Raw genomic sequence first — 19,725 nt, 5'->3', positions numbered from 1 at the left:
AAAGTTTTCCAGTGAATGCCATATTAAATATACTGCTTTTATGCCTATAATTAGAACTTAGACATTTCTTTCTTATTTTTGGACTTCCTTTCTTTACCTTAATTACAAATCGATAGCTAATGAGCTGCTTGTTTTTTATTTTGATCCTAAACATTTTTGATTGATTATTTCAGGGCAAATATTATGTGTGTAGCACCTCCCTATGCATATCAGAGTTAAGCTGTACCTGTGAATAGTCCTTTTGAATGGCATTTTACAAAACTCTATATGACTTAACTTTAAGACTGCCTCTAAATAACTTTGCTAGTTGGAAGCCCGAACCAAAAATTTGGAACAATTGGCTTAAAGTTGAAGAGTGGCTCTCTACAATAAATAGAGAAAGTTTGTGTTACAGTCCAGCTCATGGCTGGGGGTTCATTTTCCTTTTGACCCTTTTGGGTTGATGTAGGAATTCATTGCACCTCTTACATGCAAATGAACAGCAATTTCTCCAAGATTCCCTAATTAAGGGCAAATCCTGTAAAAAAAAACCAAACGAGAGACTCTTTGGGGGCTTCTGTTTCATGTTACCTACCTGAGCAGACATCAGTACAGGCCTGCACCAGAATTACTGAGTGCAAACAAACTTGCACATGAAGCAGTGTCCAAATTTTCTTTTACAGACGTGGAGGAGACTTTCACTGATATTTTTTCTTCCAGCAGCACAAATTCTACATATCAGAACTACTCAGTTTCTCAGGTATTAAAGTAGCTTGAAGAAAGAAAGATTTGAAGAACAGAATGGGACCATCTCCATACTTAGTTACCATAAAGAACTTAATGTAGCTGTGCTTATTAAGTTTTAAAGAATTCCTTTGAATTTTGCAAGGGACAATCTCAGGGAACTCAAATAGTCAATTTAGTATCTTTAATTCTAAAAGAATCTGATCCATGCCTACTCCAAATTGTTTTATATTTGGACCTGAGGTTTTGCGTTAGTCCATTACAAATCTGTAAAAATCTAGATCTACCTCAAAACCAGTCCATAACTGGAGGGATCAGAGCCAAATTCAATATCATCTCCAGGTCACTCAGCACTATGCAAGTTCAAATTTTTGGAAATTCTTCACTTTTTCTCAGGTTATTACCACTACCAAATATATGGCTCAAGGTTTGTTCTATAACAGGGAAAATGAGAGGAAGAGTCCCTTTTTCACAGGAGTCTTATGGATATACCACGTTGCTGGCCTTCTAGGCAAAAAATGTGTATATTGATTTCCTATGAGGAACAGCATGCTGCTAGTAGATGGGATCATAGACATGAACAACTCCTTTGTAAACCATTGTCTTCCTTGTCTCCCTTGTTGTCTTCCCCGTCTCCCACCTGCAAAAGGCTCTCTTCTTATTGATAAAACTCAGTAGATAACTGGGCATTTCTTCTGTTGTTTTATCCTCAGTTCACCTGCCTGGACTTGAGCTTGCCCAAGTGCTGCTGAAAGGCATTAGGATGACATCATGGTTTTGCATGGAGAAAGAAGATGCTACAAGGACATGCAATGGGAGGTCCCTTAGAAAAACCTATCCAAAGGCCTGGACCAAATATTTCAAGGATTTACTCTGTGTATGTTCTCCTGGCAGGAGAGCTCAAGGTAGCCAGGACTGCTGACCTTCTCCAACTCCGCATCATGAGCAACAGCCCCAGTGCTCAGCCCAGCCGACTTGTCCTGCAGACACCTCCCTCCTTCCCCCTGACTCCACGGATTCTCTAGCTGCCCTCCTCCTCCTCCTCTTCCCCTCTTTGGCACTGATCTGAAACCCCCATGGGTCACACAGTGGGCAATGAGATTAAGACTGGGATTTGTAAAGATGATGCCTTTTTAGACAGCTTAATAGACCAGATGCTCAGCTGAGAATCAGGCCATCTGTCTGCTCAAGTCCTACCTATACCAAACAGGTTGTTGCTAGCAGAACTGTTAAGAGAGAGATGGAGAAAATTTGGGACTGCAAACCCAAAACCCAGCTACAGTGGGATGCAGAAGGACCTCCTGACACTATGCATGTGCAAGAGAAAATGGGAGATGATGTTCATGGCTGGTACAGGCACTAGCAAGAGGGAGACAATCCCAATTGCACACACAGAGAAGGACTTCTTTGCTCTTTCAGCAGATATAAAGGAGCCCAAGAGTCAGCAAAAAAACATAATTATACCAACTTTAAAACCCTTTGCACTGCTGGAGTAGTGTGAACTGAGCCCCTCTATAAATGAGAATCAGGCCCAGTCTCCAAAGCCAGCTGCTCCTTTAGTGCAGTGATCTGTCTCCATACTCGCTGATAAGCAGTCTATGCCCCATGACTTATAATAAAAGGGAACGATGGTCCCTGAACAAACCCAGAGAAGAGGTATTGATTTGCAAATAGTTTAAAAGAATATTCAAGGGTCATGAGCTGACCCTTTTTCAGCTCTGACATTTTATATCAGGGAGGATCCTATTGAGATGGGAATTCATATCCTAGACATTGTTTTGTCTTGTTTCATAAATAAGTTGAATAGCTTAATTGATTGACACCCACTGCACTTTCCCAGCTTCCTCAGGCTCAAAAGTACACTGCTGTTTTCTGCCATAAATAATATGAACATTCAATCAGCTGCCAGGCACAAAAAGGAACTGAAAATTCTTCATACAATAGCTGCAATCTGGCATATGAGGCACTGCAGGTCTAAAAAGGAGAGTGGTATTTGATATCACCAGGTATTCATTTTCTTCCTGCTGCAGCAATAGCATTTTCCTACCCAAATGACCTAAACCTTAAAGACGAAATACCCAGGGGCCTCTGCAGGGCAGAAGACCAGTTTGTCTCAGCATTTATGTGTGTCCAGGGGTTAGGAAACTGGTTTGCAATCTTGTGAACACAACATGGGGAAGGACATGCTGGACCACCAAATCTAGTCCCTTGGAAGTGCCGGTACAGAATCCCTTCATCCCTCCTGGACTCTGATCCAACTCCACCTCAACCGGAGTGACAATATTTGCCCCCAAGCTCTCCATTTGTCCCCAGATCTCACTCCTGTGATGGTTACAAACCTCCTCTTAATTTCCAGTCCATGCTTATTTGTGATTAATTGAGATCAATCTGTTCTGATGGCAAGTTTATTCTTTTACTTAAATAGCTCCTTTCCTCCTTGGATATTTAGCCCCCTGTTGGATTTAGTGTTCATTTCTCCTCTTCAGCCTTAGTTTCACTAAGGGAAATAAATAAGACACAAACTCTGAATCTCTTCTTTTTTAAGACAATTTAATGGCCTTGTCAGCAATTCTAGTGACTTTTGGTGAGTTCTTGGGTAACCTTATAGCCCACACTTTCAAAAAACAGGTGCAAAAATGAATTTGAAAGTGTTGAGGACTTCCTTTTGAGGAAGAAAGGTGTAGATGTAAGTGCTTACCTTCAGTTGCCCAAGTTGGAAAACGTTAGCTACTAACCTCCCTGTGCTTTAACTTCCTCACCTGTAAAACAGAAAGGAAAATACAGACCTCAAAGGGGAGTAAGTAAGGTTTCTAAAGTGCTCCAGGATCTTCAAATGAAAGGTTCAATTCTAAATGCGAAGCTTTTTGTCTGTTGTTCTTTACTTGTTACTTCTTAAGGACTGCAAAACCTGGAGAGATGGCACTGAGCCAGACTAAAGCCAAGGAAAGGCTTCTCCATTGATTACAGTGGGAAATTTTTATGCAAAAAGTTTCATAAAGGGTGACAAGCATCTGTTGCTGAGACAGACAGAGCAATAAAAACTGGGAGAGAAAGAATATTGACTGAAACTATTGCAAGGCCAATTGCTAAGATCAGTAGTTTTTCTTTAGAAGAAGCAGCAAAGAGTTAAATCTATTTTTGTTGCTTTGCTTTAGAAGAAATCTCTCCAACGATGACCACCATACGCATCCTTATCTGTAATTAATAAATATTTGGAAGGACACTTTCCCACTCAACGTATGAAATTATAGATGATCCCTTAATTCCCTAGACATTTGCAAGCCTTGTCTTGTCAGAATTGAATTTACTACAGCTGATTACCCTGAGAATGCACTGACCTTCTTAGCTCCTGCTGTGGTCTTTATTTTTTCCATGGCAGATAATATGGGGACCAGAAACTGGGGACTTGGTAGTAGGGATTATGTGATACTAATGAGACAAAGCTTATTGTTGATGTTAACTGTTATTACTACTAAAAAAAGCGCACAACTCCAGACAGATGGACTTCACTTTGTTATACCAGGAGGGAGCGAATGCATTTTGACAGTAGTAGCATCTATTTAAAATCTGGATCACATCTGGTGCCTCTCTGAAGCAGACCATATCTGATCAATCAGAATTACGGCTCTTCAGTCTCCAGACGAGTTAGAAGAAATTCATTATCTGTTTTGAAGCCTGCTTCTCTTTCATCTATTAAAAAATGAAATAAGATTCATTGTCACTGGATCCATTTAGCTACTGAAAGAAAAAAAAAAAAGGACAGTAATTAAACTAACTAGCAGGCTCCACATCTGAAGACATGATTAATTCTTTGAAACACTGCGCATGTAGGTACTTGGCTCACGCTAGGCTTCAGTCAACAGTATATTGGCTGATGAAATAGATAGCCTAGGACTTATCCCCATTTCTGTTTATTTCATAAACTCTTGGAAACACCCACATAATTTTCTTCAAACTCTGTCAGAAGTCTGTATTTGTCCTTCAGGCACATTTAGCCCCTGTGCTGGGCATGCTGCTGGGGAAAAACCACCTTGAGGACAGCAATGTCTCCATGGAGCCTCCTGCTCCCAAGGATGTCCCTGCTCTCCTGTGTATCCCCTCCCGGATCAGCCGTTTTGAGTGCAGAAAACTGATACTAAAATGCCGGGAATTCTTCCATGTGAGGTCTGCTGAACCCCAAAAGATGGTGGGAGCCTGGGTTTACGAATAACTAGAAGGAGAATGCAAAAGGATGTGTCCTGATCTGGATCACTTGAATTTCTTAATAAGATTTTTCTGATTACAGAGAGAGTTTTCTCTTACCTTTGCTGATGAGCGCTGAAGTCACACCAGCTATGACTTAGCCTCTGAAGTTCTTGTCATTGCTTCCCTCTTTACCATGTGTTTCCTTTGAGATCTGCAAGAGCACAGTTCAGAAAGTAGCCTTCTGAAAGTGATGGACGTTTATTTCCCTCATTCGCAACTTTTAGAAGAAAACTTAAATTAAAAGACAAGGCATTTTTATAGGTGTTATAACTAAAGCTGGTGAGAGAACAAAATGGTATTTTGGGGATGGGTTCAAATCTATAACCTTTGAAGAACAATTTAAAATGCTCATCAACATTTGTGAAATATTTCTCACAATTCGTTGTCAAATTGCTATTTTTCATTTGTGCTAATGAAACCCAGAGAAAACATCTACTTTTATGAGTGGGTGGGGGCAGTGGCAGTAACCTTCCAGAGGAGAATCAGGTGTGCAAAGGAGACCAAGGCTGGCATTAATTTCTTCTGTAGCAGTGATGGCTGAAGAGCAAATGATTTTGACTGCTTATGGATCATGTCCAGATGGGTAAAGTACAAAATGATGTTGTAAGAGTTGCCTGCCCCAAAATGCTAAACCAGCCCCAAAATTAGGTGGGCAGCTCCAAAGCCATTTATCTACCATGGGTGCAGGAATGTCATGGCAAACTTGGCTCTGGATGATAAATATCAAAATCTCCTGCTAGCAGTACTAACTTCTCTGGAATTTCTACAAATCGTGGATGACAATTTTCCAACCAAGACGTAAAAGTTAATGGTAACTAAGGTGGAAGTGATTATGTTTGATTCCTTCCTAAGCCAGTCAAAAACACATGGTATTTCAAGACAGCCAGTTTCACAAAGCTGAATCAAGTACAAGCCAGCTGTAAGGAAGGACTGAAGACTAGATGTGATGCCTGTAATGAATAGTTCAAAATTATTTAGCTAGATGTAAAAAAGCCAAATAACAACAACAAAACCAAACTAAGACTGTAAGTAAGAAAGCATGGTTCGAAAAACAATCTAGGATAGAAAAGCATGCAAAATGAGCAATAATAAAGATGAATGGATAGATGTTTAGAAGACAGATGTTGTAAACACTGAAAATACATCCTGGAGCTATGTAAAATTAATAAGGTAGCAAAGGTATATAAGGAAATACATATGGCCGAAGACAGTAAGAAGCAGATGTTTGAATCCATTGGGACCAAGAGTAACCCTACCAATACTATAAGCTCATGAATAGTAAGAGCATCAGAATAGCCAGTAATAATGCAGAAAGTCAGAAGTGTTTAACAAATACATCCATTCCTTGCCCAGGAGAAAACCAGACATTGTGTTCATATCATAAGGAAATGATGAATATTCTCCACTCTAGCCATAATTGAAACTGAAGTAAAATGGTCACTACTAAAGGAACTTTTTAATATCAGTACAACCAGACACCTTGCACCAGGATTACTGAAAGAACAAGTTAGGAAGCTCCTCTGGATGCTGATTTTAGTAACTCAGGTCCAGACATGGCAGAAACTTGAGAGAAAGCAAATATTATGGCAATGTTTGGACACAGTAAAGGAAATTATCAAGTAAGTATGTGTCTGTCAGCCTGACACTTACTGAGGGTAGTAATAACAGAAAATTTGATACAAGATTTAACTGCTAAAGAATTCAAGCAGGTACTCTAAACAATAATATTTTGCAAGAATTTATGGAAAACAGAGCTTCTAACAGTTGCTAATATAACCACTGTGAAAGACAGAGACAGATAGGACCCGTTGTTTTCACTTGTTTTCATCTCCAGAAAAGATGAAAAATATTCACTTTATGCCCCAGGTAAGAAATATTCGGGAGTTAGGAAAATGTGACACAAAATTCAGACTTATGTTCCTTGAAAAAACTTTTGTTATCAAACTGAGAAGGATGGAGAAGGTCCTAATTAGGGCTGGTACAATTTGATATAATTTTTCATTTAAAATTACCAGCTGTAATCTGTAAATTTTTTAGTTAGTCGTGGTGATGCAGTAATAGGTTTTTGTTAGTATCATATTTTAGCAATGGTATAAAGCTTTGAAGCAGTGGTATCCAGAACAGCTGCAGAAACCCGTAGCTGATATGAGATACTCTTCTCCCCTCTATTTTTACATACGTTTCAGAATTAACCTCCAATATAAAGAAATAAAGTATTTGTGAAAGAAGTATAAGAGAAACAGCAAACTTCATCTAATTTCTACCCAAATCAGAAAGAGGCATGAAGCATGGTCTCTGTAAATAACTGAAACACTTTTTTTTTTTTAATCTGTCATTTCTTTGCTGAAATAAGGCACATCAAATTCCTTGAGGTGAAAAGACAAATTCCCTTTTTGTCCTGAACTTTCTGAAATAATCGCAGCACATGCTCACCACTCCCAGATGGAGCATGCAACGGCAGGTTACCAAGTTCAGGGAATGACTGGAGTTCACATTGCCGGTTGCTTTGTGCAGTTATTTCTACATTTTACAACAGCCCTTTTACCATATGGCGATGAAACTCACTTTCTATCTCCGAACCATCACACCTGCTTTAAAACTGTCCATAACTCAAGGGATGGGATTAGAATCCCAGATTAGGACACAGGAGCATAGCGAGGTGTCCAAATTCCTGCTGCAGTCAGTGGAAAGGTAGTCAACATAGTGACTTCTGGAGAGCTATTTGCCTGAAGAAGACACCCACTTTGATCAGCAGGTTAAATCCCACACAAACCCCTTTAATATCTAATTTTTCAGAGAAATGGGTCCAGTGCTTTGCAGAAGGAAAACAGAGCTCTCTTTTCCAAGGAAATATTTCAACATACATTTCTCTCTGTAATAAAATTTCTTCTCAGGACCATACAGAAGGCATTGCTTACTGCTTTAAAGCAAATGTTCTTTCAAAGACCCCATTGTTCCTCAACTTTATAGAAACTTCTTTGCTTCACAGCTCTGTCCTCTTAATGCATGACGTCTGAAGGCTGCAGCTACCCCCAGATTTTTGCAAACACCATGCCAGTTTTCAAGACTAAGTACAAACCAAAGCTCTGCACTGATTTCTCTCTGCTTTTTGTTCTCTTTGAGAATTTATTCTTCCTGACTTCTGGATGTGCCCATTGACTCTTTCAAAGGAAGCAAAATGACAGCATTCTCCCAAATGCTGCATGTGCTCTTCCAGCTCCAGCTGAGAAATAACACTGCGTCCGAGCCAGGCTTGCAGGGGATGCAAATCCCTTGTAACGAGACTGCCCTCCCCAGACAGCCAAACTAGAGCCATCTCTGTCTTGCAGCAGAGAGCTAAGAAATGCCAAGCAATTTTGCTCAGGTCACCCTAAACCGTAACCTTTGGTGTGAACTCCCCCGCTTGCAGGAACAGGGTGGGAGGTGCACGGTATGAGAACGCCCAAGGTGTGAAGATGCATTTGCATCACATCTCTGATAATCAAGATATGCTGCCAAGTGACTGTTTATAGGTACTTGGTTATCGCATCATGATTTGCAATATTCCAGAAGATAATATGAAAAAAGACCCTAAACAGAGACAATACCCTGCAGCACCACCTTTGATGATAGAAACATATTTTCCACACCTGCCAACTTCACAACCAAACCAACGTCTATTTAATAAACACTGGGGGGGGAGGAAGATTACTGACTCTGGAGTTTCATCAACAATTAGATAAAACCTGTTAGTCTGTCAACAATCAGCTACTTCTGCTTGATGACTGTCACGCACATTTGGATGAGACTTGTTTCTCAGTTGTTCTCATTTGGGACAAGGGCACGATACAGGTGTATACTAATTTTAAAAAGCAATCAGATAGCCTGACTTATGGATTGCATTAAAAGGAGTCTCATGGTGGAACTCAGACACAAGATTATCTTGTTCATACATATGGTGTAAGCACATTTTCATCCCAGTTTGATTTTGCATTTTAAAGCTAATTACATTTAGTTAGACAAGATGAGATTTTTAAGTGCATTGACAGTCTTTTTGCTTTGCAAGCCATGCCAATTGCCAATTATTAGCACCTTACAATATTCTGATCTTCACCCCTGACATTTTTCCGTCGAAGCCTTTTATTTCAGGTTCTTTAGGTGTTCTTCAGGGCCCTACGTAATCTTCCCATTTGAACGTCGTTCACTCACCTTCCATACAAGCCAAGCGTTACATTGCTTGTTGACTTAGCAATACAGCCTTGCAAGATCCCAAGACACTTGTCTTCACAATGTCTGATAATGTAAATACTCCCTGGAAGAAAAAAAAAGTACTACTTTTTTTTTTTCACTGAAATATTGCATTCTAATTTTTTCCCCAAAAAAATTATTAAAACCAAAATTTTAACATTTTTTTATGGCTTTTATAAAAAAGAAACAAACCCCAAATATATTAAAGAAAGTCACTGAACTGGATCGGGAGTGCAACAAAGCACTATAGTCCTAAATCCTAAAACCAAGTAAAAAATTCAGAATCTTGGCAGTTGTCAAGGTTCCTCCAGCTGAATTTCAGTAACCTGAGAACTTTAATAAACCTGGCCCAAACCCTCCAACAGTTAAATCAGCCTACAAAAGAGGAGCCCCTTCCCTGGGGTCCTCACTGGAGCACTGTCTGCCATCAGCTGAGAACATGTCCTGCTCGGTCCCAGCACCGCCGGGAGGTGCTCCCCCTTTCAAAGCCAGCCAAATCCATTTGCATCACACGCACCGCCTGCCCAGGACCGTCCCTTTTCTGTGCCTGTGCCCATTTGGCAAAGCCCCCCCGGCCCTTCGCCCAGCCCGTGCTCCTAGCACCGCAGCCTGCGCACACGCAGATTGCAGCCTGAGCACCATTTTGGCACTTCAAACGCACAACACCTGTTTTGAAGGTTAACAGATAGTGACAAGTATAATCACAGCTTCTGCTGAAGTTTTAGCCTGTCAGACAGCCAATTATACTATTATTTTCAATAGGTTTTTTTCTCCCCGCACACCCCCCCCCCATCGCTTTGCAAGGCAGCTCCACAGGCAGCTGCAAGATGCTCCATTTTGGAAAGACAGTCGCCTTTTCCTTGTCTCCTTCCTGGTGGCCAGCGGCTCTCAATGCCGTTCCCCCCTGCACCAAGGCACTGCACCGTGCTGCTGCTCCTCAACAACGCGTGGCATGAGGATGCTCCAGCAACTTTGTCCACCTTATGTTCATGGGGGCCACCACACAAGGTGAGGTTACCTCTGGAGCTCCATCCTCACATTTTGCCTTTTTGGGCTCTAAAGTCCATGGGCAAGAGGAGTCACGAGCTGCCCCGGTCATGGCTGCACATTGCAGGACTTGGAATGGAGCTGGGGTCACTGCCAGGGCAGGAGGAGGCTCATATATCCTTGTCTAAAGGTTCCCACGACCAGAAAGTTCTCCTAATCTCGGTGCAGAGGGCTTTCATTTGTCAATGAGTATGCTTTGACAGAGGTCTTCTCCCCAGGCAGCCTGAGCTAGTCTCTTGTGCAGGGAGGAGGATAGGGAAAAGGGCCTTAAAATGTGAGTGCAGCAACATTCTCAGGTCCCCCCAGCCCCTATAATACACAGTTTACTGGTGTTCAGTCCTACAGCCTCAGTGTGGACACAGTTCCTGGACATTGCAGTATGCAGACAAACACTGGCCTAAACCTTCATGTTTTCAGCATCAGGCTTCTGAAAACTTCCATCTAGAAGTTCCCCTCTGGATTTCTCACTGCACCATTTTGATTTCAGCTTAGCACAGAAAGGGGAGACCAAGCTTTCTCCTTCCATCCCTGGAAGAGCATCCAAAGATACCTGCAGCACTAAGGGCATTCAAAGTCCATTTGTATTACAAACCCAGCTGACCTAAGGTAAGCAGCATGGACACTGAGTGAGGGTTCTTTCTTCAGGGTGCTTAACGTACTCTGCAAATGAATCCCAAGGGTCGAAAACAAATGTTGAGCCTGGTGGATGTAATCTGGAAGGGCAGGGGGAAAAAGCCAGGTTGTTGCTTCACTAAACAGGGGCACTCAACTTTTTGAAATGGCTTTTTTTTTTTTTTCCAATTAAGCTGAAAAAAAGGCAGCTGTAAATACTTGTTTAAGGGGTCATTAACTCCGCTACCCAAAATAAAGCAAACATAGCAGCACTGAAAAGAGCTGTGATGAGCTGACAGTCTGCAGCACTCCTCCCCAGTGAAATCCATTGCTTGTTTCCACTGGAGCCAGCATGGGTTTTCTGTAGGGCTCCACAAATTGGATAGCCCTGTCTCCCTGCCAGCGATGGGGACACCACCCATGTTCAGCAGGTTCGCAGCACCAGAAGGCGGTGACAAGGACAGCACTGGCATCTTTGGGGAGGAAAGTCAGAGGCTCAAGATGCAACTAGAAAACATGACATCATTGGTGTTTATGATGTGCCAGCATAAGAAAACGCACAGGGCTATTTCCTTTGAGGTGGGAAGGATGGACAGGGCATAATGTTTTTCTCTTTGGTGACTTCCCAGCTGCCTAAATGAGCATGGCCCTTTCCTAGTTTTGGGGAAGGGAATATAATTTCCCCTGTAAATTTCTTGCAAAATACCGGTTTGGGGGAATCTACAACTTCCCTACAGCCAGGAAGCTGATGGCAGCACAGTTTCCAGTGGGCACCCTTACTTCCTCTGAGTTAAGAAAGTTCACAGTCTGCACGGAGGAGGTAGTCATGGGGGACCTGGGACCAGATGCCAAACTCTTGTGCCAGCATGCCCTGACCTAAGGTTGCATTAGGGCAGCTTGGAGGTATCACATCCCAGAAGACAAACGGTGGGGCTTGGCATGGGAGGGACAAGCCTAGAAGTGGTGCTGAGATGATGATCAGCTGGAGACAACAAGCCCAGATCCCACCTGCCCCGGGCAAGGAGAAGGCTGGGAGAGAGCAAGGAGAAGAGGAAGGTGGGACCAGCTCCTGTGCATCGCAGGGTGGCCTCGTGGTACCTGGAGGTATCAGCTTCAAGAGACGGCAGATCAGCCCGATCAGATGCATCTCCTACCTGGACCATGGGGTGGGAGAGGGGTGATGGCACATACCCAAAATTGTAGGTGATGGTGGCCTGACAGGGAGGTTCACTTCAGTTCACGGTGGACTTGCTCCCGGCGTGGGACTGAGACCCCTCCACACGCTGGAGCGCTGGCACATGAAGGCTGTTGTGGATGCTAAGAAACCAGAGTGGCTCAGCAAAACAGTCCACAGAAGGGAATAGGTTATTTAAAGGGTGCTTGCCCAGGCTATGCACCAGCAATGCTCTGTTTGGAGGCTGACAGCCCTGCTGAGGGAGTAGTCCGAGGTGAAGGGTTAGGTGCCAAGTCCTCATCAGTTCTCATCTCATCTTTTCCAACCACAACGCTGCTGCTAAATTTAAACAAAATCTGCTCCTGTCCGTTCTGCATGCTGTGCTCTTCCCTGTCACACAAGGCAACCTGAACCTGATACACCCTCCAAGCATTTGTTTATTTATTTATTTATTTATTTATTATTTGCAGCCACTTCAGCTGGTGACCACCCATCCCTCCAGAACATCCCATGACCTCGGGGCACCCAGCCACCGCTGCATGGGAAAGGATGGAAAAGTGCAGTGAAGTTGCTGACATGGTGCACCCAGAATCCCCAGGAAGCGTAAGGGTTTGCATGTTGTCCAGCTCTCATGCAACATGGGGCAACGTACCTTCTCCACTAAAAATAAGGCTTGCATTTGAACGAAAGCTGTTCCCAAAGTGAGGCTAACTTCACAAACGCTTTTTTTTTCTGAGAGCCGACCACCTTGGCAAATGCTTTTCCTTTCTCTGAGAGAGGAGAGATGGAGGAAACGCCTGCTCAGAGCTCCTGTGTCCTCAGCTGCACAACAGGTCAGTAAAGAGCAATGAAACACTCCATCAACTAAGCCCATGCTATTAAATTCAAACCAGCGATGCCACACGATTTTTCCCCGTATCATATAATCAAATAAAACTGAAATGTCCATTCCTTTTCAACTGCACTAATGCCGTTGGAATGACGTGTAGGGTAACACCAGGAAAGTTACTGCTGTAAAGTAAGCACCTGGGGTCTCGTTTGCATACTGCATGGATTGGGGGTTATTATCCATTTAATAAATTTCTTTTTTCATGTATTAAAGCAGAGCTTTTGAGCTTTTGAGAAACAATATGTTTGCATACTGCCTGTAACTAACAATGTTAGTTAAAACATTCTGCGGTATATTGCTAATAGGACACTAGAAAAGCCCCAGACAGGAACACCACCATTAGCAAAAAAACATAGGGCATGTCCTCAGCAGAAGGAAGAGAGAAAACACACCTATATTCCACACTAGCATCCAAAAGTTTCCCATTTGTCAAAGCCAAAATATTGTCATGCTCACAGCATTTCTGAATGAAATCCAATATGGGTGGCTGGGAAAATGCCAGGCCCTTTTATTTTTTCTTCAAAAATTTCTGAAAGGAAATAATTTACAAAACCTTTTTCACTGGGAAAAAAAAATAGAAAAAGAAAAGGAAAAAGACAGAAAAAGAAAAAGAAAAAGAAAAAGAAAAAGAAAAAGAAAAAGAAAAAGAAAAAGAAAAAAAAGAAAAAGAAAAAGAAAAAACCACCACCAACCAATTCTACCTATATATGACCCTGTCAAAGCAGTTTTTGTGATTACTACCCCAGGAGAGACCGGGGCTATAACTTGGGTTTCCCAGTGTTTAATTAATTAAAGTAATACATAACAACAATAAAGAATTTGTTGGTTTTGCCATGGTCAGTTATGGCCTGTCCTGGAAGCTGTGGCCAAACTACCAGGACTTTCTGATGTCTGGTCCTGTGATGCTGGGTTTTGGTTTTGTTTTTCTTTAAAGTAATGCCATATGGACTGCACGTGCTCTCTAACCAAAGCCAAGGCTGTGAGCACCCAATGCCACTGAGCACAATCCCCCTGATGTGCCCAACAGCTCCCAAACACATATCTGGCCAATCCTTTCCCCATGGATGACTCCATCCCAGCACTCATCTGTTTTAGCTGATTACATTTAAAAATAGATAGAGAATTTGATTAATTTGTTTTCTTTAGAGTCTAGCTAGCCTTATAAACAACAAGGGGGGACGAGGAAGAGGGGGATTTAAAAAAATCTCCTCCTGCATGGTATTTAATATTTGAAAATCAGAAGGTGAGACTCTGGCACTACACAGGCAAGTGTGCAGATTAATTGCTCTGATAGCTGGGCCCAACTTCTGCATTTCTGCTCAGCAGGTTAATGCTGAACCACTCTTTGTGAACCTGCAAATGATCCAGAGCAGCTACACAAGGCTGACCAAAGCCTTCACTCCAGAATAATCTGGAAGGCGGCTCAGATTTCTGATTCAGTATCTGTTTTTGACACAGAGGATAAATGATTTCTGTCAGACAGACTTGGAGAAAGTTCTGCTTATAACTTGTCAACAGGGTAGCAGAGAGACACAAATGCATTAGCCTTTCAGTCCGTGTCCAGTAATGTATGAAAATGTGGATGGATTTCTGGACTGTTACTCAAGCCCAAATACCAGCTCAGCACCACACATGTTTGGGGCACTAGATAAATCAATCCACCTACATCACTTACAAACAACAGAAAACGGTGGATAACAGGGAGAACCTCCTTGGACCTTCAGGAGAGGTTCATAGCTGATCTGAGAGCAGAGACCGGTTCCCTGACATGCGGCTGAGAGCACTCCCACACCACTGAGTCATTCCCCATCACCAAGAAGGCTGAATCCATCTCTGGTGACCTCTCAGCAGACCAGCTGACCCCAGCACAGGAGGCAACAGGGGGAAGGCATCCACTTTCTTGACCCATTCCTCCATAGCACTTTGCATCTTGAGCACCACAGAGCACCACTATGGGAGACACCAGCCTTGGAATGAGGTGGAGCATCTTCCTCAGTCCTCAGCCATGACTCTGCGGTTGGCTCTGCCAGGCCTGCCCGTAGCCATCCACCACAAGGACATCACATATACGTTCATTTTAAATATAGAGAGGTGATCTAGTCCTCCGTCGCTGTGCAGCTAACTGATGCTTAGCCAATTAGATTGATCTGAGTGTCCTAAATGGGATGTAGTCAGCAATTAAGTAGATCATTGACAAAAATAGAAAATCAGAAGGATCTGGGAGCTATTTTGGTCTAACCTTTGACTGTAAATGGTGTGGCTGATAGCTGAGACCACTGGCTCCTTTACAAGTAAAAGCCCCATCTAGAGTAAACAGATGAACTGAATCAAATAGACCAGCTTCTGGTTTTACATCTTTATAAGTCTTTTCCTATGAGAAATACTCTTAACAAGGTCTACATTGGCTTATCCCAAGGTCCCTTACAAGGGAAACAATTAATCCCTACTGTCCCTAAATACCTTCTCTCTTTCATGTGTATCCAATTAGTGCTGTACACAAATGTTTTCAGATGATGTCTTTTGATTCAGAACACCAATATCCATATATGAAAATGCAGCCCACATCTTCTAGCAATATCAGAGGACTTGGTTTCCAGTAGATAAGATTGCTTCACTAAACTATATTTTGGAATGCAATATCCAGCCTCTGATCTCTGACTGACTTAATATTTGCCTCCCACTATAGCATTTGAGAAATGTTAACGGTCTTTTTTTTTCCAGCCAACACCTGTGAGAGGGAGGGAAGTAGTATTATCTCTGTTTTACAGAGGATCACTGTTAGCAGAAACGAGCTAAGGTCAAGGTTATCTGAAATGTCTACAACCCAGCCAGAAATAGTCCTTCTGGGTCCTACTGATGGTATTGAAAAAGGTAAGAAAGTTGGTCAAAATTGTTCTTGGAAGCTAAACTTCCCCTGACAGTAGAAGAATGCTTAATCCAGAAAAAAAAACCACCATCACAAATCCCAGTGGGTGAAAGCTGAAATAAAGCACTGAAATAGACAGTATTTTTCCCAGTTGTGAGGATAACCTTACCATGATTTCCCAAAAATGGGGTCCTTCAGTCCTACAGTCAAGAGTGGATGCCTTTTTCAAGCTCATTTGGAAGCTATGAGCTTGATGCAAAATGATGTCTTATGGTCCGAATCATGTAGGAGGTCAGACTGAAAGATCATCATAATCCCTTCCAGCATTAAAGTCTATGACAGATTAGTGTCTTTCATATGGCTGGTTCTTGCTCTGAGCAGATGCTGAATTATTTTAGCATTTAAGTGTTTTGCTGCTGGCTCTGATAGGATTCACTGCTCCTACCATGCTGCCTTCCAGCTCTTTATCTTCAAGACAATGCCCTGGTGGTAAGGGCTGACACGAGCTTTGCTTTCCAGTCACCATTTTATTATAACAAGCACCGGATCAAAAAATGGACTAACAACCCAAGATAAGAGAATGGCAGAATATCAATTTACGGCCTCTTTCTCAAGACAGGCACATCCCTGAAACACCAACTGAACACATGAAGGAAATAGTTGAAAAACACTTCCTGTGCTGTTTTGTTCACGTTGCTCCAACATGCCAAGGATTCTCAAGTACACCTGCCTGGAAAATTTCCAAACAACACCTGGGATGCCAGAATTGTACTTTAATAGATGACACCTCCTAATATGTCATCTTGGACTAATGTCCCTTGAGGAGAAACCTACTATTAGAGTCCAGCCTAACTGCAAAATCATGGAATAATTTAGGTTGGAAGGGACCTCTGGAGACCCCTCCTCCAACCCCTGCTCGAAATAGGGTCAGCTTCAGAGCTGTCTGCTCCAGTTTTGAGTGTCTTCAAGGATGGAGAGTCCCCAGACTCAAACTACTGGAAGAAGAGCAATAAATAATGGAACTAAACTCTTCTTGGCAGTGGTAGAGGGTAGAGCACAGGACAGTAATAAAGGGTAGCAGAAGAGGTTCCCAAGTTGCAGCTCAGGAGGCTCAGACTGGCAGCTCTGGGACCTGTAACTGGGGAGGGGATAGAAATTCCACCCTTGGAGGTTTTCAAGACTTGGTCAGAAAATGGCTGAGCTGGTCTGATTTACTGTTGGCAGCAGCCCTGCTTTGCATGGGAGGTTGGACTAGAGACCTCCAGAGATCCCTTTCAACCAGTGTGCCTATGATTTTGTAAATAGATAAATCAATGGATCAATCAATCAATGGAAGTCAACATAGCTTTTGTAAAGGTAAGTCATACCTCAAAAATCTATTAGATATTTTTGAAGGATTGCCATACATGAGGGCCAGAGCAGTTTGGCTGATTCACTGCACTTGGGCTTCAAAAAGCATTGACAGCTGGTAAAGGCTCTAAAGAAATTATTGTCATGGATTATCATAAACTCATACCACAGCAAGTTAAAAGTAGGCATAAATAATGATATGCATGCACACATACATCTGTGTGTGTACATATGCATGTATATTTTTGTATATATGCATATTCTGACACGTGTAATAGAAGAAGAGTTTCTGGAAAGTCCCCAAAGACCCTGTAACTTGTGCTGGAATTTCAGCTGTTTTATGCAATCAGAGTGATCTGGAAAAGGGATGAGTGATGAAATGACCAATGATCAAGTACTAAAAGTTATCCAGGATTTTCAGATCTAAGTCTGAATGTGAGTAATTGTGGGAGGATCTCATGACATTGAGTAACCAGGCAATGAAACCACAGTTAAAACTCAGTGTTAATAAGCAGAGATTAATGTATGTGGGAGAAATCATCCTAGCCATACACAGGAAAAAGACTGAAGTAATTGTGAATAATGGTTTGAAAATTCCAGCTCAGTAGCTTTGAAAAAGAGAGTGATAAGATTTATCAGAAAAGGGCAGACAGCAAAATAAAAAGTCCATTGCACACCCTCAAATTTTGGAAATTTCAGACAGCCCTGGTCAATATTTCTCAACAGCAAAAGGTAAAGAGGAGGGCAATGCTGATCAGAGACCTGTAGTGGCATCTGTATGCCAAGTGACTGCATCAACTCTTCAGCTTGAAAAGAGCTGATGGAGGGATGGGTCCCCAGATGCAATGACACCAGAAACAGGCTCTTCCATCTGTAGGTTTAATCTACCCTAACCCTGGCTTAGGTTCCTTCCAAAAAGCAGAACTGCACAATTCATACCAGTGCACCCAGGTGCCACCCATAACGTGTGCAGAGGACAAGCCAATTAGCAGCCTGAGCCCATTTAGCTATGTCATTCTGCAATGGCCAAATTACACACATGTGACAAGGTCTAGTAGAAACCCCCCATTTCAGTCTGCGGAGGTAGACTGAGAGAAGAAAAGAAAGCAAGACACAGACCTCTGACTCACAGCTGCTCGGGTGTGATAAGAATAAATGAGAACCGGTTCAAAACAAGCTGCATCTTTCGCACCTGCAGGCTCCATGATGGGACTGTAACAACCACGTGGTCTTTGAGTGGCGTCATCAATGGCAGGGATTCCGGTTTAATGCCACTACTATTTACTTATAAATAGTATCAGTGGGTGGAAACTCCTATTTCCAGTTTTGTAAGGGAACAAATCACTCTAGAAGTCTCTGCTCTCTCCAGAAATATCAGCGTTGGGGCACGTGGCAGGTTCAACAGCCTGGAAGACAAGGTCTGGGCACCAAGAGCGGTGGACAGGACACTATATTGCATGGGCCAGACTGGGGCTGGTGCACAAATTCTGACTCACCTCTTACCAGGTAATGAGTCCAGTGAAGGAAAAGCAGTCTGCCCCTTGGATCAACAAGAGCTTTCTCCAGATCTGGACCAGACGTTGCTGTAAGAGGCAGGGACCTGAACTGCCAGATGTTTTTGTGACAGCTGAACAAATTCATATTTGGTGGACAGCCCTTTCTAGAAAGACTTTCATGCAAAGTGCTAAATTCACTGGAAGATTTATGATGTAGGACATTAAGAGCTAGGATGCCAAAGTGGTCAAGTTAGTAGCTCCCACCCATACACAAGCCCAGCTTTCCAGACTCTATGTGCAGACCCTCAAGCTCTCGATATGATGAGCATCATCCAAATGGATTTGGGCTTCTCCTCTTGGTATAATCAATGGGTAAGTCACAGATTGGAGCTTCTTGGCAGTAGTATTTTGACTTCAGCATCTTACAGAATGCTAAGGGACCATTATAGAGTCCTGCAAAACCAAGTACCACTTCTGAGTTTCAGTTGTGCCTGACAGGTTTCAGAAACCAAAACCCTACCCCCACAAAGCTTTGCAAACAGTGTGACAGGAAAGTTGGCCAGCACCCAAGCCCATCCTGACAGGGGAAACTGGCACAGCTGTTTCTGAAAACACCTACTCGGTTCACCCATGCACCGAGCAGTTTTACAAGTTAGTCATTAACCACCTCACCCCCACTGAGGCGCACACAGTGTCTAATAACCACATGATGTGGCTCTCTAGACCCAAGAGCTTTGCAGACATGTAATGGGTCCAAACCCTCACGCACCCCTTTGGGGTCTTGGGGAGGAGTGAAAGGAAGGAGTCTTGGAAGGAAACTCTCGTGATGGTTTCAGTGGTACTCTAGCTGCCAAAGAGGAGTCGGGATTCTCTGTGGGTGCAGCCCCCAAGTGATGAAGGTGAGTTACAGAAAGTCAGCTGAGGCATTACAGAACCTGAGAAGAGCTGCTAGAAGCCGCACTGTGTGGTACCGCTCACTGGCAGGAGCTCACCTGGGATGTGAGAAATGAGAGTTCCTCCTCCACCTGGAAAAGACTCAGATCCCCATGTTGCTCGGTAGGTGTCTTAAACGCAGGGGTACTGGCACTACTGGATC

General features: G+C 42.8%; 1 long non-coding RNA gene across 6 annotated transcripts; it reads right to left on the bottom strand.

The window, feature by feature from the left end:
• Nucleotides 1-831: 831 nt before the first annotated feature.
• LOC138687570 (uncharacterized) lies at nt 832-9,716 on the bottom strand. 6 transcript variants are annotated; one of them, XR_011326728.1, is made up of 5 exons: nt 9,388-9,708; nt 9,157-9,259; nt 5,026-5,119; nt 4,062-4,413; nt 832-3,482 (listed from the first exon to the last, which is right to left on the bottom strand). It is a non-coding gene; the product is annotated as an uncharacterized lncRNA (long non-coding RNA). The 6 variants fall into 6 exon arrangements; XR_011326727.1 differs by lacking the exon at nt 832-3,482 and having other exon boundaries at nt 4,071-4,413; nt 9,606-9,716; XR_011326723.1 differs by lacking the exon at nt 832-3,482 and having other exon boundaries at nt 4,071-4,413; nt 9,388-9,709.
• Between the last annotated feature and the right edge of the window lie 10,009 nt (nt 9,717-19,725).

Source organism: Haliaeetus albicilla, chromosome 1, assembly GCF_947461875.1.
Source record: "Haliaeetus albicilla chromosome 1, bHalAlb1.1, whole genome shotgun sequence".
Taxonomy (NCBI): Eukaryota; Metazoa; Chordata; class Aves; order Accipitriformes; family Accipitridae; genus Haliaeetus; species Haliaeetus albicilla.
This window is presented reverse-complemented; position numbering and strand designations above follow the sequence as displayed.